The sequence below is a fragment of the Lissotriton vulgaris genome, chromosome 9 (assembly GCF_964263255.1).
Source record: "Lissotriton vulgaris chromosome 9, aLisVul1.2, whole genome shotgun sequence".
NCBI classification, from domain to species: domain Eukaryota; kingdom Metazoa; phylum Chordata; class Amphibia; order Caudata; family Salamandridae; genus Lissotriton; species Lissotriton vulgaris.
The window spans coordinates 593,796,927-593,818,790 of NC_141697.1; positions in this window are offsets into that span (position 1 = coordinate 593,796,927).

The window sequence follows — 21,864 nt, forward strand, 5'->3', positions numbered from 1 at the left end:
TCCCACCACTCACGGGATGGGCTTGTCTTAGTTAGCCTGTAACTGCCTGAAGACTGTGTCACGCCATGTTTTTTTCCCGTGAGGTAGGAGCTCCTCACACAGCGTACGATGGCCCCTCCTCCCACCACTCGCGGGATTGGCTTGTTTAAGTTAGCCTGTAACTGTCTGAAGACTGTGTCGCGCCATGTTTTTCCCCGTGAGGTAGGAGCTCCTCGCACAGCGTACGATAGTCCCTCCTCCCACCACTCGGGGGATGGGCTTGTTTAAGTTAGCCTGTAACTTCCTGAAGACTGTGTCTTACTTGCTTTACGGTTTTGCCTGCAAGCTGCCCTTTTAAGCTATCCTACAGTCTCTGAGAATAACGAAAACCTTGACGTGATACGAATCCTACTCAAAAATAAGCACTCCGAATTAAAATGTAGTTTTATCGGAATGCTCCCAAAGCGCAGTGATAACAGTTGTTTCTCTGACCCTTCTCAGAGATACTTACGTTTTTTTGATCTGCAGGTAGGACATTTATCTCTGCAGCATCTACAGCGCTGCAGTGATCCGATGGACTCTTATGCGCTTTTAAGCCTGAAAAAGAATGGCACCTTATCATCTGAATTGTATTTGCTTTCAGATGTGGTGCTCATTTTCAGTTGTATTGTTAATGAAGTCTGACTGCACTTCTCCGGGCAGTTAGCAGCTACATCTCCACAGATGCAACATTAACTCACTGGGCTACCTCGCATCCGCTTCCCAGTCCCATACAAAGCTGTTTTTATATGAGACTGACTTCATTCAGCAGATTTTCCAATCGTCTGCAGAGCCATCACTCCACCTCCCCCAAAAGTTGCCTGTCCCTTCCTGTGATGAGGAGTTTGGTGTGTAGGAACCAGGGGACCGCGGAGGACAGAGCTGGAAAGCCTCTGCCAGAGAAAGGACGGACCCCCAGCAGCCTCTTTGGGCCTACAAGACCCCACCATGGACTGCTACACGGGGCTTCTCATGACATGGGTGCTCAGCCTGCTGACAGGTAGGGCAGCCTGCTTAGAATCAGGCAATGGTCACTGGTGCCGGAGGCAGGCAACACCATAACAGTACAGGCTGCTAGAATAGCACCCAAGCATCTTTAAGAGCTTGAAGTGCATTTCAGAAGTGAAAATACTGGAGCGAAGCAGCTTGTTGTGCTGTGTAACTAATAACTGCAGTGTGGTGGGGTGTCCAGAGCTAATGGGGCACCTTCGCTGTGGACCGCAAAGCGATGTATGTCCGAGAAGGCAGCGTGTCAGAGGTCTGTGCATAAGTGTGGCAGGTATCTCATAGAGTGTTCTGTGCATGTGTGGCAGTGTCAGAAGGGTCGGTGTCTCAGTGGGCTGCGTGGCTGGGATGCCTTTGTGACAGAGACGGCTGTGGACCAGAGATGTCTCTTCATCTGCAAAGGCTATCATGTGCTTTAGAGAGCTGTGGCTCCAAGGAGGTCTGTGCCAGAGAGGGTTGTAGCTTGAGAAAGACTGTATACGATGAGTCAGTGTCTCCGAGGGATATGCCCAAAGAGGGGTGTTTGCCGGAGGGCAAAGGATCTCGACAGGGCTGTGTGTTAGAGAGCTCTGCATGTCATACAGAGCTGTGCGCTGGCCTACGAGGTCTCTGTCAAATTCTCTGGCAAACAAAGGAATTGGTGTCACAGACGGTTGTGTGAACTGATTGGGGTGGTGGAATGCACACCTTAGAACTCAGAAAGTTTTTTCAATGCTTAAACCACGGTTTCTTCAATGCTGGAGCGGCGTGCAAGTTTGATAGCGCTTCGCCCAATCCTGTGGTGAAAAGAAGGTTGTGCAGTTTGTATGGGGACCGAACCCGGGTCTCCTTTGAAATGAAATGAAATGAAAAATTATATTTCTATAGCGCGTACATACCCGGAGGCCTCGCAGCGCTTTAACTGATTACTGTAACGAGGGCCAGGGAGATTTAACACGCTTTTACAAACAGGTGTGTTTTCAAAGCTTTCCTGAAAGCCATCCAGTTGTTGTTCTCCCTGAGATTCGGCGGAAGAGAGTTCCACATTCTCGCCGCGATATGTGAAAATGCCCGGCCTCCCCAGCGGGCTTTATTAATTTTGGTTGTGGCGGCTAGAAACAAAGCACTGGACCGGAGAGTTCTCAAAGGAGTGTAAGGTACAACCAAAGGGAACAAGATGGCAGGGCCTGTTCGGTGGAAGGCTTTATGTACAATGCACATGGCCTTGAAGTGTATTCTAGCGGCAACTGGGAGCCAGTGAAGTTCTTTAAGGGCTTCCTTGGCTGACTGCCAGCGGGGAATGTTAAACAATAGTCGGGCAGCGCAATTTTGCGTAACTTGGAGTCTATTAATCACTGCTACCGGGGCTCATAGATATAACGCATTTCCATAATCCAGGCGGGAGAGTATTAAGGCCTGAACCATGATTCTCCTCACCTGAAAAGGAAGCAGGGGGAGCACCTTCCGGAGCATTCTCAATAGTCCGACACAAGTGGAGGCCGTTTTGGTGGCCTGTACAGAGAAGTCCAGTGCTTTGTCGAGCCAGACTCCAAGAATCTTTATATGGGGTTTGGGAGAAGGAGGGGAGCCAAGACAGGCGGGCCAGATGGAAACCAGAGTGGTCGGTGCTAGATTGCCCAGCAGCATAATCTCTGTCTTCTCCCCCTTGAGTCTGAGACAAGAAGATTGCATCCACTTGGCTACAGCCTCTAGACAGGGCCCCAAGGTGTTAGATGATCCCTCCTGGTGATCCAAAGAGACCACCAGTTGGGTATCGTCCGCGTAGGTGACAATACGCACACCAAAGGGATGGACTATCCCTGCTAGGGGACTCATGTAGACATTAAAAAGCGTGGGGCTCAGGGCCGAGCCCTGAGGAACCCCACAGCTTAGTGGTTGTTTAGAGGATACTACCTCGCCCTCAAACACCTGGAAGAAGCGCTCATCCAGGAAGGAGGTCAGCCACTCCAGGGCCGCGCCCGACACGCCCATGCCCTCTAGACGATGTAATAGTGTGGCATGGTTAACCGCGTCGAACGAGGCGCTGAGATCTAATAATATAATGGCTGCCTTCCCTCCCCGGTCCAGCACAGATCTAGTTTCTTCCGTTACAGCTAGTAAGGCAGTTTCGGTTCCGTGTTGGGGGCGGAATCCCATCTGGGAGGCACATAGCAGATTGTTAGATTCTAGATAATCTACTAAGATGTTATTGATGTGCCTCTCCAACAGCTTGCTCATCCAGGGGAGTAAGGAGATTGGGCGGAAGTTGGCCAAATTATTCTGGTCTAAGGTAGGCTTCTTTAAAAGGGCCTTAACCATCGCACATTTCCACTGGGCTGGGACCGAGCTGGAGGTGATGGAAGAGTTAAGGACATCTAAGATGACAGGGCGAATGGCCTCGATAACTTTGACAAGGGTCTGCGGGGGTGCTGGGTCTTTGGGGGAGCCTGAAATTACTTTAGGGAGTATTTTATCCAATGAAATGGGATCTAAAAGAGGGAACTCATCAAGCGAACAGGAAACAGAGGAATCCAGCTTGATGACTGTGGTGATATCCAGATCCTTTACGTCAGTGGAAAAGGAGGAGTAAATAGCCTGAATCTTCTGAGAGAAGAAGGTTGCTAGGTTGTTGCATCGGGCCAGCGCGTCGACCGAAGACAGACGCTCAGGGGGAGGGGGGAGGGGGGGGAGATTAGTGATTTAGCAATTTAAAAAATTTCTTTGGGGGAGTTTGCAGCTAGGTTGATTTTGGAGTCATAGAATTGAATTTGTGCAGCTTTCAATTCATTTTTGTATGATTTGATAGCGGCTCTATACTCTGCTTTCTTAGCTTGTGAGTATTCTCGCCTCCAAGCTCTCTCCAGTTTACGACACAATTGTTTCATGGTTCTCAGGGCAGGGGAGTACCACGGGGCTACTTTAGATTGTTTTATAGAGTGCAAGGATTCTTTCGGGAGAACCAGATCAAGAGTATTGAGAATCCAATTGTCATAGTCGGTGGTAGCTGTACCGGGGTTCGTCGTCTTCGCAGGTGGATGATCAGTAAGAGACGATTTCCACTTGGTAAGGGGCAGCGAAGCCCATTTTCTTCCCCAATGTCTATTATTATTTTGTGAGATAGGGGGAGCATTGGTGGTCCATATGAAGGGTACTAAGTAGTGGTCGGTCCAGGGCAGTGGTATAGGTGTTTCGACCCTTAAATTGCTGAAAATGTGGTCTAGGAGATGCCCCTGAATGTGCGTCGGGTGGAAGCCTTTTTGAAGCAGATTAATGGCTTGAAGATTAAGTCGAAGACCATTAACTGCTGAATCCAGCGGATCATCCAGATGCAAATTCAGGTCACCCAACAACGTGAGATTTGCCGAGGTAAGCACTAGATTGGCAGCGGCAACCATCACCTTTGTGACGAAGTCGCTAAGAGAACCCGGCGGTCGATAAACTAACATGCCTGAAAAGGTAGTAGTGGGGGAGAACTCGAGAGTAAAATGTAGACTCTCGCAGGCAGGTGTGACGAGGGGAGAGACGCGGCATCTAAAATTGTCTCTGTGTATAATGGCCAACCCTCCGCCTCTACGTAGCTTGCGATCCAATCGCTTTAAAGTGTAACCCTGGGGGTTGGCCCAAACTATTGTGGGATCAGTCTCTAGCTGAAGCCATGTCTCAGTTAGAAAGAGGGTATCCGGGTTGAGCTCCTCTATCAGCATAGCTAATCCTGTACAATTTTTCGGTAATGACCGACAGTTAAGAAGAAACATCCTCCAGTTGTACGTGGGGGGATGTTTCTCTGCACTCGGAATGGACAGGTCCCAATTACACGTTTTACAGCGGATCATCGATTTTATCGGAGGGACTGAGTGTAGACATGAAGGGTTGATAGTGGGTCTTAATGCATGTAAAAAGGAAGCACTATATGTAATACAGGTCCCTACCATGATGTCAGGCAGTGACAGGGATCTGGGCGCGTCTGGACGTGGACTGGCGCAGACTGGCTTCTCTTGGGCGCCTCTTTGGCGCGTCTATGGCGCTCCCGCTGCGCGTCACCGCTGCGCGAGTGAACTGGAGACTAACTAGATTGGGAGGGTGGGGAGACTAGAACGTCACCCTAGAAAGATGGCCGTCCGTCGTGGAGCAACCAGGAAGTGCAAGCGCTATTCCTCCCTCCACGACAAACAGCATGGATTGCTGCGGTGGACCGGGGAGTCAGCGTGCCAAGTGATAAGGTAACAACAGTTTTAAAATACAAGTTTAAAATAGCAGGTCAAAACCCTTGCAGCAATGCAATAACACACACACGCTAGCGCCACGATATTTGTAATCAATATGAACGTGCGCGAGGGTGCAGAGCTCTTTAGTAGTCAGGGAGGGTGGGGAGACTAGAACGTCACCCTAGAAAGATGGCCGTCCGTCGTGGAGCAACCAGGAAGTGCTTTACCTTGCAAGCGCATTGGGCGAAGCGCCTTCAAGCTTGCACGCTGCTCCAGCATTGAAGAAACCGTGGTTTAAGCATTGAAAAAACTTTCTGAGTACTAAGGTGTGCATTCCACCACCCCAATCAGTTCACATTATACGATGTTCGTCCTCCGGTGGTTTGCACCTGAGAATAAAAACGAGCAGTTTTATATGGACAAAAATAAAGATGGGACAATGTTTAGTGGAATAATAACATCTACAGCACAGAGGAGGCGGACACAGTCGTGAGTTATCAGCAAGGAAGCATAAGAGACTTTGATGTTTTTATTGAACATGTGAAATTAGACATTTTGCTGAATTTATAATATATGTTGCAGGATGAAGTACGAGAATTATAGCCATTTCACGCATATTGTGCATATTGTTTTTTAAAGTAATTAATAAGGTGCGTCCAATCAGGTTTGTTTAACAACAAGGAAACGCTTATTGATTAGGCATTTCACAAGAGCGACACCTTGATGCATGCTGGGAAACGTAGTACCTAGAAATTAAGTTGAGGGGAAGAGTGCATGTTGCTATTCTAGGGAGTGTTGCTTTAATGAGCAACAGGTGTGTATAGTAGACCAGCCATTAAAAATGAAGCGCGCGCAGAGCAGAATGATGAAGCTGTTAATGGTGCCGTTCGCTCGAGCTGACACGTAATGGAGGTGATTTATCGCGGGTGTTGAACAGGCAGTCAGCGCCGTCAGGAGCTTGAATGAAGGTTTATGAAGCATGAGGTAGCGTGATTCCAGCAGTTACGGCAAGTACATTTTTGTCGGTTCACCCAGTTAGTGAAAGACTGAGTTTTGAGGAACACGGGGTTAAGGGCAGAATCTTTTGTAAGGGTAACATCGTAGCAAACAACATGGCAGTGTAATGCATGAGGTCGGTGGGGGTTGAATTCTATTTCAGGACAGGAGGCTCCGATTATGCTAGTCTCATTTCTTTATTTAGAAATTCCCAGCAGCCATGTAAAACTACATTATCCAGAAACACTTGGGTCACAACCATAGAGTCCGTACTATAAATAGCCATGAAGACAATCCCACTTCCTCTTTCTTTGCTGCTCCGCAGCCAGTTAAGTGCTTTCATTCTATTTACCTTTATTGCTTATTGTATATGCATTTATTTGTTAGCGCTTTGCTCGCGCTGTCTGCCGCTTTGTGGTGCGCTGTCACGCTGTTGTTGCCTTCTCGTCGTGTTTGATACTTTCGGTCGGCGTTGCGGCAGGGAGCGTGTGTCACCTCCCAGGGTCTGGGCGCGTGCCGCCTTTGTCCCGTTTTCAAGTGGAGTGGAGTTCTTTGGGGACGAGCTGTCTCGCGCACGTCTTGCGCGAGCAGCTCCTGTGCTGTGAGGCGGCCGGTTACCGCGCATGCGCGGTTTGCATTCCTCGCACGTCTGGCATTCTTTCGAGTGAGATGCCGGCATTGAAGGTTCGTCTGCGGACGTACACGCCCACGGCCTCGCAGCTGTTCCCTTGACACCGGATCTCAGGAAAGAGTCCCGGTTGACAATTTATTGCATAGGCTTTGCCGAGAGTGGGATTTTTGTTGTGGTTTTTGTCAGCAAGCCCTCCCTCCACCCTCTAACGTTTTCTGTGCAGTTTGTCTGCCTTTCCACTTGCTTGCTGAAGAGGTTTTTCACTCCCTCAGACTCTGCCTTTGGCATACCTGATTGTTTACATCACCTTGTGGGCATTTTGACAGTACATTACCTGTGTACCATGAGTGATACTTATTACTATGATGATGAAGGTGACTACGAGGAGGAGGGGACGGAGTTCCTTGAGCAGGACCTCGTTGAGGCCCTTGACAAAGGGGTTCAGCATTCTATGAATAAGGCGCTTGTGCGTGCCATCACGCCCCTGAAGCGCCATTTGACGCAATATGCGCGCCAACAAGGTTGGGTCCCTTCGAAGACATCCTCTTCTTCCCCTGGCAATCCCCATTCTTCAGATTTTCGCAGGCTGGCGCAGTCCTTATCCTCCTCCAAATCCTCCAAATCCAAGACTCTTCCGGTTGGCATGGACAGTGATGACCAGTCCTCCTCGTCTTCCTCTGAGGTTCTTCCTCCGCCGCCGAAGAAGAAAAAATGTAAGGAACATTTTGTTGATGCGCCCAGTCATCCTCCTGTTTTGAATTTCGAGCCTGCAGACATTGTGCATCCTCATTCCACTGCGTGGCTCCCTTCCCCGGCTGTGGCGGAATATGTTCAACAACATATCCGTCAACCATTTGATAGAGATGTGCGTGCGCGTCTCCGCTCCGAGTGTCCGAGGCCTGATTTGGCGGACAACTTAGCGGACACGCCTGAGGTCGACCCTACCATGTTGACCTATTTAAAAAAGTTTTCTAAGGACCCCAGGAAGGGTCTGGATCGGTCCTGGCGGGCTTGTCAGGACAAGGTCTTGGATCTCCTGGGACCTCTCACTAAGATCTTGGATCTGGGTTTCATGGCCAAGGAGGCATCCTCCACTGTTGACCCAGTGTGAGGTCGCACCACGGGCCCACTAAGGTATCGACTGGAGACACTGGTTTGTTCCAACTATTTATTGATATTGCTGCTGGATAAGAAAACACTCCATTACAAGCATGAAGACAGCAGTCTTGGCCTCTTGATCCCGATGTTCTTCTCGGGTGTTCCTCTCCTCTTCCCTCCAACCGGACAGGAATCGGCATCAGCAAAAAAATTAAAGAAAACGAAAAAGAGGCTTTAGGGTATGGTTCACGGACCAAATATCTACTCAGGGGGCGGGGGTGAGGAGTCACCTAAACCGGTGCTGGACCTTGGGTGCTAAAACCCCGGGGGGTGTGCAGATCGGAAAGGTGAATGGTGTTATGCCAAAAAGAAAGCATAAAGAAAGAAAGCACCACTAGCACAGTGTCGTGACCTCCCCTTAGCTTTTATCCCGTCCCTCCCCGTGACAAAGCGTTCCGTATACGAGCCCGTACCTTTTCTAGCCACACTTCCCTTGAAGCATGGCCGGGCGGTTCGCGGTCTCGTTGGCCTCCTGGCTCATTGGTACCTTCGTCCCCTCCGATTCCGACTCGCACCATCCTTCCTCCGCTCTCCTCCGTCCTCGCCTCCCTTCCACTGCTCTCCTTCGACTCCGCCTCCCGTCCTCCGCTCTCCTCCGTCCTCGCCTCCCGTGCTCTGCTCTCCTTCGACTCCGCCTTCCGTCCTCCGCTCTCCTGAAGTGTCTCCTCCGCTCCAACACCGGCTTTCGCGCCGACAGGTTCCGGGAAGGTTTCCTTATCCGCCCTCCAACCGCTTGATTGGTCGACATGGGGTGACGTCATGATGAAGGGCACCGCCTCAGGGGAAACCCAGGCTGAATTAAAGGGCCCGCAGTCATCCTGTGGACGGGGTGGAAAGGAATAAATGTTAAAGTCCTCACCCCGTCCCAGCTCAGCGGTGACCCCGTGACACCCGGATGAGCTGATTGAATGGGCGCAGCGCGCAATTTGTCAGTTGGGGAACGCCAACTGTGCGCTCTCTAGTGAGCGTCGCAGATCCATTCTCCTTAAGTTGGACCCAAAATTGGCTGAACTTTCGGCTTCTGAGGCAGGAGCTGCGGCTCAGGTTCTCCTTTTCGGCCAACCTTTCTTAAAGGAGTTCTCTCATTTTGTCAGTACTTTCAGTAGTATTGATAAAGCCCAAGCAACTTTAAAGCGGGCCATGCGTCCGGTTTTCAACAGGGCCGGATGATACAGGGGACGCTCGTCCGGCCGTGGTCAGCAAACACCCAGTCAACGTGGGTATCAGTCCCATAGGGGAGGCCAGCAGGATTCGGGCTACGCCCAACGTTCAAATTTGTACCCTTCCAGAAAAGGACGTGGCCAATACAAAAAAGGACATTCAGGTGGCGCCTCCGGAGGATATCAGGATTCCGCCACTTCAGGTGAGACTTCTTCCTGCATGCAGTGTTGTTCTGGGGGGCAGGATTCACCATTTTCTAGCCAATTGGCGCGCAATCTCCAGCGATGCTTGGGTGCTGGAGACGGTTCAGGGATTCAAAATCGAGTTTTATCATCCCTTACGCCAGTCTCGTCCTCCCTTTCCCCTTCAATTCTCAAAGCGAAGTCAAGAGTTCATCACAGAGGAACTCAAGTCTCTGGAGTTGAAGGGGGCAATTGTGCCGACAGTGCGCCACCCTCAGGGTTTTGCCAGTTCAGTCTTCCTGGTGGAGAAGAAGGGAGGGGGATCGAGTTTGGTTCTCAATATGAAGGAATTCAATGCGGGAGTGGTTTATCGTCACTTCAAGATGGAGGGCATCCATCTACTGAGGGATCTCCTGCGGGAACGGGATTGCATGGTTCGTCTGGACCTCAAAGATGCTTACCTCTCTGTTCCGATCTTCCGTCCCCACCGCCGCTTTCTGCAGTTTCAGTGGCTGGGGATTTGGTATCAGTATCAGGTTCTACCCTTTGGCCTTTCGTCAGCACCTTGGTGCTTCACAAAGCTGTTACGTCCGGTAGTGGAGTCTCTCCGCAGTCGCGGGGGTTCGCTTGATCATCTATTTGGACGATATCCTCCTTCTGGCGGATTGTCCTGTCAAGCTGATGACTCATCTGGACTGGACGATAGATCTTCTTCAGTCCCTCGGTTTTCTAGTGAATGTTCCCAAGTCTGTGCTACATCCTACTCAAGTGATCAATTTTTTGGGGTTCAGGGTCAACTCCCTCACTTGCCAACTTCTGCTACCCCATCAGAAGATTCGTTACATCAAACGGGAATTGACTTCCGTTATCTCGAGTCCGACTGTATCATTGAGATCGTTAGCACGAGTTGTCGGTCTCTTAGCGTCTTCCCTGCAAGCGATATTTCCGGCTCCGCTGCATTATCGGGCCCTGCAGCGCCTGAAAATTCGGCATCTTCAATGGGGCCTTCGTTATTCCGACCAGATTCCTCTCTCGGAGGAGGCAAAGTCAGAAATGCAATGGTGGTTGGACCATATGGACGCCTGGAACGGCCGGGCTCTTTTCGGATCCTCTCCGGAGATAGTGATCGAGTCGGATGCCAGTCATTGGCGCTGGGGGGCCCGCTGCGGTCCGATCTCGACAGGGGGACGATGGTCTCCGCAGGACCTTTCTCTCCACATAAATTGTTTGGAGTTGCTGGCGGGATCGTTTGCGATCAAATGCCTATCGCCTCTTCAGTCCCACTGCTGTATCCTCCTTCGGATGGACAATGTCTCGGCAGTCCGATACATCAACATGCTGGGAGGGACTCGGTCGAGATTGTTGGCGGAGATTGCAAAGGAGTTTTGGCACTATTGTCTTCAGCACAAGATCACAGTTATTGCGGAGTACCTTCCCGGTTGTCGCAATCTTGTGGCAGATTGGAACTCCAGGTATCTGAAGGACTTCAGCGACTGGAGGCTCCATCCTCGTGTGTTTCGCCAGCTCCTTCGGGCTTGGGGCCCTTGTCTAATCGACCTCTTTGCGTCCCGTCTCAACACCCAACTTCCCCAGTTCTTCAGTTGGAGACCGGATCCGGAGGCTCTGGCCACGGATGCTTTCCTTCAACCGTGGCCGACGTCCCTATGTTATGCGTTTCCCCCATTCATGATGCTCCCCAGGGTTCTGGCTTATGCGACACGCTTTCAGGCGGAATTGATTCTGATTGCTCCTCTGTGGAGGGCTCAGCCGTGGTTCCCTGTTCTCCTGGAAATGGCTTGCGCATTGCCATTTCTTCTTCCTCAGAAGTGGAATCTCCTGCTCGATCCGCTTCAGAATCCGCATCCCCTGGTTCAGTCAGGCTCCCTCCTTCTCCTGGCGTGGCGGATTTCGGGCAACGTTGGGCGGTGTCGGGCCTTTCTGCGGGCGCTACCAGATTTCACAGCAACGCCTGGGCCCCAGGTACTCACAAACGTTACAGAGGTTCATGGAAACGTTGGAGTGATTGGTGTGCTCAACGGCAAGTTGATCCGACATCAGCTGATGTCTCTTTGATTGTCAATTTTTTGGCTTCTCTATCTTCTTCTTCTGGCTTGGCGTACCGCACAGTAAACAATTTCCGTTCCGCTATTTCGGCGGGCCATCTTCCTGTGGAGGGGAAACCTGTGGGAGAACATCCACTTGTGTCTAAGGTTCTTAAAGGTGTTCGTCTGGCTACTCCTCCACGTCCTAAATATGTTTCTTTATGGGACGTTTCGGTTGTCTTACGTTTCTTGGAAGCCTGGCCGATTAATTCTTTATTGACCCGTAAACAACTTTCGGCCAAACTTACCATGTTGTTGTGTTTGCTTTCCTGCAAACGAGTCTCGGATGTCCGCGCTTTAGATCTTGCGTGTTGTAGCTTCACGCCTGAGGGTGTTACCTTTCGCCTTTCCAGTAGCACTAAAACTAATAGTGAGGTCATTTCTTATCCTTCTTTTCCTGCTCGTCCTAACCTTTGTGTTGTCCAATGCCTTAAAGATTATGAGGTGAGTACTTCTCTTCTTCGCTCTGATATGCAAGGTCAATTGTTGATTGCATTGCAGAAGCCCTTTCGCCCCGTTACTCCGGCCACGTTGGCTCGCTGGGTACGGTGGCTTATGGGGGAAGCGGGCATTGATGTTTCTGTGTTTGGTGCTCATTCTGCCCGTGGGGCCATGGCCTCTAAGGCTTTCTCGTTGGGTGTCACCTTGTGGGACATTATGAAAGCTGCCGACTGGTCCTCAGATTCTGTTTTCAAGACCTTTTACTTTAAGCCTATTGCTACTGTGGCTTCTGTTGTGGTGGAGGAGCTTTGAACAAGCATAATCGGAGCCTCATGTCCTGAAATAGAATTCAAAATTTGCAAACATTCGTGACAAGAATTTTCAATTCTATTAAGGACTAGGCGGCGAGGATTATCCCACCCATTGTTTGTACATTGTATTCACTGAAAACTGTTCATGAATTGCTCTGTATTCCATTGTTACTATTGCCTTGTTTTCTTTACCCACCCTTCTTTGACATGTTTCTGTCTATGGTGGACGTGTATTACGGCTTTGTATCTTTTTTCAGGATCTGATCCCAAATGACGTGCCTGCAGTACGGCGTGGCTGTTCCTGCTTTCTTCTTTGAAGATTGTTTCCTGTTTCTCCCTTCGGTAGTTGCTGTATTGAACTTTCCTTCGTTGCCCTGGATTGGGGTTTGCCTTTGCATTGACTTTTCCTGTACTGTTTACTGCTTTCCTGGATTTCCTTCTCACCAAAGAAAGAGGAAGTGGGATTGTCTTCATGGCTATTTATAGTACGGACTCTATGGTTGTGACCCAAGTGTTTCTGGGTAATGTAGTTTTACATGGTTGCTGGGCATTTCTAAATAAAGAAATGAGACTAGCATAATCCTCGCCTCCTAATCCTTAATAGAATTGAAAATTCTTGTCACGAATGTTTGCAAATTTTGAATTATGTTCAATCTTGCCTTGGAGACACCGTGAACATCAGATTACATGTTTTATATATGTGCACGAGATTTTCAGCAATAGTATCAGTAACAAATGCAAGATTTCATATGAAATATGAAGTGATTTTGTTTATTAACTATGTTACAAATGAAATGAGAATACTGATTGTTCTTTCACGTACTGTTTGTATTTTAGATATCCCTGACGAAGGGAACTATTCCCGAAATGCATTGGATTTTTATATCGTGATTAATGGAAACGTTACTCCCCTGTGCTATGAAAAGCCTCTTTAAAGGAAAACTGAATGTATAAAATGAATTGAAAAAATGAAAACAGGAAATAAGAAAAGGAGTAAAATAAAGTTAAAATTGAAGAATACAATTAAGAGTTTAATTCATTGGATTCATTCCTGTGGTGAAAAGAAGGTTGTGCAGTTTGTATGGGGACCGAACCCGGGTGTCCTTTGATGGTGTTTACAGAAGGTTGTGTGTCAGATCTGTGTGTCAGAGAAGGCTGTGTGTCAGGTCTGCGTGTCAGAGAAGGCTGCGTGCCTGAGACGAAAAGAGACTGCTTGCCAGAGAGTGTTGTGCGACAGACATACCAGTATCTCGGAGAGGACTGTGTGTCACACATAGCCGTGTCCCAGAGGTGTGTGATGTATGTGATGGCTGTGTGCCAGAGAGGACTGTGTGTTTGTGTGTGAGAGGTCTGTTTTTCACACATAGCTGTATCTCAGAGGGGTGTGTGTGGTGGCTGTGTCTAAGAGAGGAATTTGTGTAAGAGAGGACTGTGTGTCACACATAGCTGGACTGTGTATTTGTGCGCCAGACTGTGCACATACCAGTGTGTTGTGTGTGTGCACAACACTGTATTATTATAGTGTGTTTACAGCTTTCTTTGCATGGCAGTGTGTAGTGAAGCGATGACTACAAATAGTTAGAATTGTAGTTTATTCAGTAAATAGCAGGTGCTGCGCAGCAGCGAGGCATACAGCAAACCAGCAAACCACCAACTGTCCCTTTCTTCAAACTCCACACTCTAAAAGGAATGTACAAACATTCCAAAGAACCTTACAGAGTGGGAATTCTAGTAACAAGGCATAAAGCAGTATGAAAGCAGAATACTACATTATCCTCCTTTCTTCAACAATAAAAAAAACAATACAAAAAAGAATAAAATAAAACTGAAACCTCAGTGATGTAATGAACAAAGCATGGTGAAAACATCACATTTAAGAATGACCAAAAAAAAATAATCACTAAAACCCCTAGTTCCGATATCTGACTGGGATGGAACGTTGTCGGGTGCTTCTCCGAAGAACGTCTGCAATAGGCTGAGCCAGACTGGGCTTGTGAGACACATTTGAGCCAAAAGACAAACCTTGTTTGAAATCTTTAGCAACTTTTACAACCCTGGACAAATTCCACCAGTTTTTTAGATTAACTCTCACAGCATTACCACAAACCATGTCAACTATTAAGGATTCAGAAATTTTTTAACTGCCTTTCTTCGCATAAGTAGGTAGCTTGATACGTACAATATCCCCAACCTTGATGTCTTGGTAAACAGATCTTTTCCTAGAATCAAAATAATCCTTCTGTTGACATTGAGCTTGTAGAACAGTAGATCTCACACAGTAATCTACATCATTCACAACATTCATTTTAACCCATTTAGTCATCCAACCAGGACAAATCTTTGAACTTGGCTTTCTTCCTCGAAGAAGTTCAAACGGTGAGAATTTTGTTGACGAATGAGGTGTTGTGCGATAAAACCAAAGCATTGACCTGACTGCATTTTGTACATTGCACTTGCTAGCCAGAGCCCACTGCACACAATTATTTAGAACTCTATTCATGCGCTCCACCAAACCATTGGTGTGTGGGTGATAAAGCGCACTCTTCAAATGACTGATACCACTCTGACGCATGAAATTTTCAAAATCCTGACTGACAAATTGAACACCATTGTAACTCACAATGGTAAGAGGAAAACCTTCTCTTAGAAAGATGTATTTTAGAAAATCAATGGCACTATTGGTGTTGGGTTCATTGATAAAACGAACCTCTGCCCACTTTGAGTAGTAATCGATTGCCACAATGGCAAATCTTGCATTTGAGGGAAGAGTATTGAAGGGTCCAACTAAATCAACCCCAATTTTCTCCCACTGCTTAGTTGGTAATTCTATGGGTTGCAAAGGTGGAGTGCGTAACTTCAAACTCTTTTCTGAAATGGAACAAACCACACATTCACCCACAAAAATGTCTACATCTTTGTCCATCAGAGGCCACCAAAGGTGTTCCTGAAGTCTCCTCTTGGTAAAAGTTTTACCAAGATGACCCTCATGTGCACCTTGAATCAGCCTGATCCTAAGTGACGCTGGAGGAATCAGTCTATCACCGCGCATGAGCAACCCATTTTCAATAGAAATCTCGTCAGCAACCTTGACAAAAGTCTGTAAAGAGAGATGTGCATTTTTCTCCTTTGGCCAGCCTTTTCTTACACACTTAAGAGCAGATGTATCAAGCCTTTTGTGACTCGCAAAGGCCGGAATTCGTAGAATTTCTGACTTTGCGAATCGCAAAAGGTATTTTTGCATGTTTTGGCATGCATCAAAAATTCGCAAAATAAGAAATAGCAAAAATTTGCGTTTCCTTATTTTTCCATAGCATTTAAGGAATCGCAATTTTGCGATTCCTTAACTGCTATGTATGTAGCATTTTTGATTTGCTATTTTTGTTTAAGAATTTGCAAATTACCACCAAGTTGTAGTTGATGGTAATTTGCGAAGTCTTTAAAAAATGCACAATTTAGCATTTTTGATGGTGGCAAGTGACGCACACACATGCCCATAGGGCATGTATGTGCTCCATATGCACATACATGTACATTTCAGGGGTGCAGCAGGGTGTCTTTGAGACACCTCTGCACCCTTGAAATAATTCTCAAATTGCGATTAGCAAATTGCGAATTCGCAATTTGAGAATTACTTCACGATCATTCTTATGGGCCTCCTGGGCCATAGGAATGCATGGGAAATTATTCCTTATTTGCGAATTCGCAAAAAGCGAATTCGCAAATAAGGAAGATTTTTCATACATTCCATTTTGCGAATACTAAATAGCGATTCCTTAAAAATCGCTATTTAGGAATCGCAAAATGGAATCTTGATACATCTGCCCCTTAATCACTTCAGCAAGAAGAAGATCCTCTCCCAACTTCTCTCTCCACTCTTCTTCACTAATCGCACACATTTCATCCAGCACAACAGGGGCAACAAAACAGTTGTCTTCATCATACCTATCATCCGCATCTGTACACTCAACAGGATTCCTTGACAAGTAATCAGCTCTAAAGTTTTTTGAACCTGGAATGTAGGAAATCTCAAAATCAAATTGCAGAAATTTTGTTGTTAAACGCGCAATTCTGGGCGTAAGATCTCTAATTTTGTCACCTGATAAAATAGACACAAGGGGAATGTGGTCAGTGCATAACTTAAAATGTTTACCCCAAACATACGGAGTAAATTTTCTTATTGCCCACCAACATGCCAGTAGTTCTCTTTCAATTACAGAAAAGTTCAACTCAGAACCCTGTAGAACTCTGGATGCATATCCCAACGTGTATTCTTGTCCTTTATCATTTTGTGTGAGAATAACCCCCAAACCTACACCACTTGCATCCACAGTGATTGTACACAACAAATTTGGATTAAAAGGTTTAAGAATGGTCGGGCTAACTAAATTTTCCTTGATCCAACCAAAAGCATCCTCACAAACTTTGTCCCACACAAACGGAACACTCTTCTTGAGCATGTTGGAAAGAGGCTGAATCTTAGATGCATAACCTGGCAAAAACCTAGAATAAAATTCGCACAAACCTAGTAACGATTTAAGAATTGGTTTGTCGTTAGGAGGTGAAGAATCCACAATGGCTTTAACTAAACCTGGTCTTGGTTCTACACCGTGCTCTGACAGAACTTGACCTAGATATTTAATTTTTTCCACTTTAAAAACACATTTCTCTTTTTTCAAAACCACTCCTGCATCTCTTAAAATGTCCATAACACCAAAAACAATGTCATCATGTATCTCCGAAGTAGCTCCATGCACCAAAACATCATCTTAAAACACGATGACCCCTTTTAAATCTTTGAGTAAATTTGACATAATTCTCTGAAACACTGCCGCCGCAGAGGCCAAGCCAAATGGCATGCGGCAGTACTGAAATGTACCAATATGAGAAACAAAAGCAGTCAAGTGCCTCGAAGATGGATCTAATACAACTTGGTGATACGCCAAGACAAGATCGAGTTTCATGAACCACCATGAACGCATATCAGAAATCTTCGGTAAAGGATGTGAATCCACCCAAATATTCTTGTTTAAGCTCCACAGGTCAATGCAGACGCGAAGTTCTCTGTTTTTTTTCTTAACCACCACCTAAGGACTAAGCCATAGGGAAGACTCAATAGGTTCGATAATTCCTTTTTCACAAAGCCCAGTAAGTTCTTTCTCCAGTTGTTCTCTTACACTAAAAGGTACATTCCTAAGTTTATGTTTAATAGGTCTAGCACCTTCTTTCACCTTGATAGAATGTGAAAAACCTTTTATCCGTCCAAGATTATTACTAAAAACTGAGGGATATTTCTCTGACAGAACTTCCTCTAGACAATCCAACTTTACAATGGATACTTGATCAGCTGTACCCGGTCTAAGTACCATTTTGAAAAGACCTTGGTGGAACCAGCCAAGAATATCTAGTCCCTTGATGGCCACATAAATCTTACCAAAAATGTTCCTTCCTCTGAACTCCAAGGTGTCTTCAAAATATCCTGCTAACTCAATTGTCCTCCCTTCATATGATACAGGTGACCTATCAGGGGGAAATAGAGGACGTGCACCCCTCACTTCATTGAATCTTTCTTCTTTAATCATGGTGATTCTTGCGCCTGAGTCAACCAACAGACAAAACCTCTTGTCACCAATTCCAATGTCAACATAGGGGTCTACACATTCAGAGAACTGGCTATCAATAACATTCACATCACTCACCACAACAACCATATTTCTCAAATCATCTTGTATCTTCTCGTAACTATTGGATCCTGATTCTGATCCTGATACGTTAGCAACTGCAGAAGTATTCTTTGAAAACTGCTTATTTTCTTGATAATTTTCTACATTCCTCTTGGTATTTTGACACACTTTTGAAAATGGTCAAACCTACCACATGTTCTGCATGTCCCATTTCTAGCAGGACATGGATGCCCTGATCTAAAATGAGGTGTATTTCCACATTTGAAACAAATATTAGTATGTTTGAAAAACTTATTGTCGTTCCGAATAAAACCCTGTTGAAATTTTGACTCTTTAGCTCTAACAACACTAACAGGTTCCTCTTTAGAAGAATTAACAGATCCCTTTTCTTCCAATTCTTTAACTGCAACTTTTGATAACTCAATACTTCTCGCTATTTTAACAGTTTCTTCTAGAAAAGGGTTACCCAAGGACAAAAGTTTCTGTTGGATACTCTTATCTGTACACTTACAAATGTATTGATCCCTTATGAGTTGGTCCCTGAACCCTTCAAATTGACAATCAGAACTTAGAACTCTCAAAGCAGAAATATAGTCTTCCACTTTTTCACCAATTTTTTGTTCTCTTTTAAAGAATTTATGTCTTAATACAACTAAACTAGGTTGTAAGTCAAAACGCAATTGCATTTTTTTAACAGCTTCTGAAAACTCATCAATTACTTCTTTTCCTGCTGCACGTACTAATGGTGGTAAATGTTTAAAAATCTCCCTACCTTCAAACCCCAAAGCATTTAATAACAAACATTTCTTCCTTTCTGCCCTATACCGTGAACCCCCTATTGCTCCAATGTATGTAATAAAGGCAACATACCATTTCTTCCAATGAATTGGTGGATCTCCTGGGGTCTCTAAAAAAAATGGAGGTTGAGAAACCGATTGCATTATAACCCGCTTACAATACACACTGAAGTAAGATCTGACAACAACCTCATGACACTTGTTAATAAATGCGTGAGAAAATGCTTGATGCTAGACTAAGTACAGTGCAAAGACTAATACATTTCCCAAATGTTCCCAAAAAGAAACAACACTAAAAATAAGAAGATGAAATTAGTTGCTTGAAGAAACTGTTTCTTAGAACTGTAACATGAATTTCCTTCAAATTTTCCTTTTAAATAGTACTGTGAGTTAACCAAATGCCTTTTGTCTTCAAATAATCCAAAGCCAATTTTGTGAAAAACGATAAATAAAAAATAAGAAAAAACGCTTTAAATGTCTTTCCAGTGAAGAATCTCACCATACCCTTTACTTGTTGAACGATTTTTCACACCGCTCCTTACTCAACAAACCTCTTTGTCGTTCTAACGATTAACTCATGAAAATGCCCGTTTTTTTTTCTTTTGCGCTGGCTTCGTGAATTTCCCCAATCCAAAATGGCCGCTGCTATGACATCACTCGGTCGACCAATGGCGATGCACGATTTCTGTTCATCATGGTGCTTACACGCCTTGCCTTACGTCCTACGTTGCGCATAGCAGCCAATGCAAAGTCACATTCACTTCTCTCAAAATGGCGCCCGCAGTCGACTGGAATGCAAACTTCCTTTACTGCTTCTCACCGCTGACTTAAAATCCCAATCACACAGTACCTTTCAAAGGTGCTCCGTACTGCTTTTTCGGGAATCGTAGCTCTCCGGTGAATGACTACCTCATTTCGGCCCAGCTGATCGTTCCTGCAGTTCACGGTAAAATAAACTCTTCTTTATTTTTCTCTAATTTTGCACGTCGTGGATATAGCAGGCACCTGTAATCGTCGCCATAAATTATGTAGTGAAGTGATGACTACAAATAGTTAGAATTGTAGTTTATTCAGTAAATAACAGGTGCTGCGCAGCAGTGAGGCATGCAGCAAACCAGCAAACCACCAACTGTCCCTGTCTTCAAACTCCACACTCTAAAAGGAATGTACAAACATCCCAAAGACCCTTACAGAGTGGGAATTCTAGTAACAAGGCATAAAGCAGTATAAAAGCAGAATACTACACAGTGTTTGTGAAACGTGCACTACAGCATTGTTTGTTTACAGCATGGTGTGCATAGAATTGAGCATTTACGGCTTTGGATGTGCACAACACTGTGTCTAGCTGTGTATTGATGTGCAACATGGTATGTTGTTTTGTATTTACACCCCTGCATAGAGCATTGGGGAGATACTGTATTCTTTGTAACAGACAAGTGGGTGTGTAGAGCTTTATTTACATTATGTTTAGAAGCTGCAGAACTCACTTTACAGCATATACTGCTTTACTTAGTTACAGTATTGATTACAACATTGTGTATATAGTGTGAATGCAGCATTACATATGTGTGCAGCATATGTGGCTGTTAATCTCTGCCGGACCTGGTGCTGCAGCACCTGCAGCATGTGCTGCACTTGTTCATGGCAGGGCCCTTTTTAGGCCCTCCACCTAATTTACCCCAACCTTTAGGGCACTGATGAGCTCGGGAAAATGAGTGGCAGCACATTGTTTTCTTTTCTCAGTGTCTCTTCAGATACTTTGCACTTCACTGCCCGCAATGTTCTGGTAAATATCTCTTTAGCGTGCTCATATGTTAGTGAGATCCCGACATTTTTATTCGAAAAGCTATCAAGCTATATCTTTTCCTGACAACCACTGGGCTGTTTACCTTTGATTGACAGCCCACAAGAAGAAAAAAAAGGCAGGGAGTTAATTTTAATTTGTGCATTTCACAAGGTTGCAAAATGGCAATGTGACATAATTGGGGCCACTGGAATGTGTCTACGGCTTCTGCTTTTTGTGCATCCACACTCACAAACATTCTAGCACACACTGCTCTTCTCCGCAACACTCTCTATCCTTCTGCCTACCACTGCTCTTATACTCATCACTCTCAGTCCTTCTGCATCACACTGCTCTTCTCCTCCTCCTTCTCCTACCATCTCTCTAACACTGCTCTTCTACACCTATCTACTTACTTATGCCTAATACTAAGCAAATAATCTTACCTTCCTGCTACTTCACACTGCTCTTCTACTTCTCACACTCCTTTCATATCCCTCCTACTACTCTTCTACTCCTCTCTCCTTCATCATGCCTCATACTGCTCTCCACACTTTCCTTCCTACAAAAATAAGCTAATCTCCTCCACGCTTTCTGCCTTCTCCCTCATACTACTCTCACCACTCCCCTTTCTTCTGCCCCATACTACTCTCCCCACTCACCTTTCTTCTGCCTCATGCTACTCTCCTCCTCATTATACTTCATTACCCTCATGCTATTCTTCTACTCACTCTCCGTCCAAAATCTTAAACACTGCTCTTTTCCTTCTAACGCTATTCATTAAACTACTACGCACATAACAATTACAATTCAACCAACATAAAAGCACAACATATCACATACAAACACTCAATAAGACACACCTAAAATACAATGCCATTAGCAAAGCAAATAGCTTTAACTTAAACAAAGACAAGACCTATTGCATTTCCAATGCTTGTATTCTTTTGCGTCCAGCAATGCCCAAGCAAAGATTCCTCTTGTGCTGCTTTTAATTTCCAATACATTTTTAGGTTGAGCCTAGTGCAACGCGCATGCGCTGCTCTAGGAGATGACCTTTAGAAATCGGTCTGCACTTTTCAAGCACAAGTGCTTGTGTTGGCATCCACCTTGCGGGAGCGAGCAGCGGCGTGCAGGAGCCATCTGTTTGTAATTAACGTGGCCGCGCATGCTTGTTTATATTTCTTTACTTTCCCTTCCACTGCCTGCCTCACCCTCGCCCTCCCTTGTCAATCAGTTCCTTTTGAACAACTATGTGGCTTTTTGATCTCTGCCAATTACTGTGCTACATATCTAGCAGCTGTGCTTAAAAAAATCGTACTTTGTTAAAAGTATCTGCTAGCATGTATTTTTGTATAATACATTAAAACAGGGGCTGCTCTCTACACACACCATATAAACAAGCTCTCTCTCC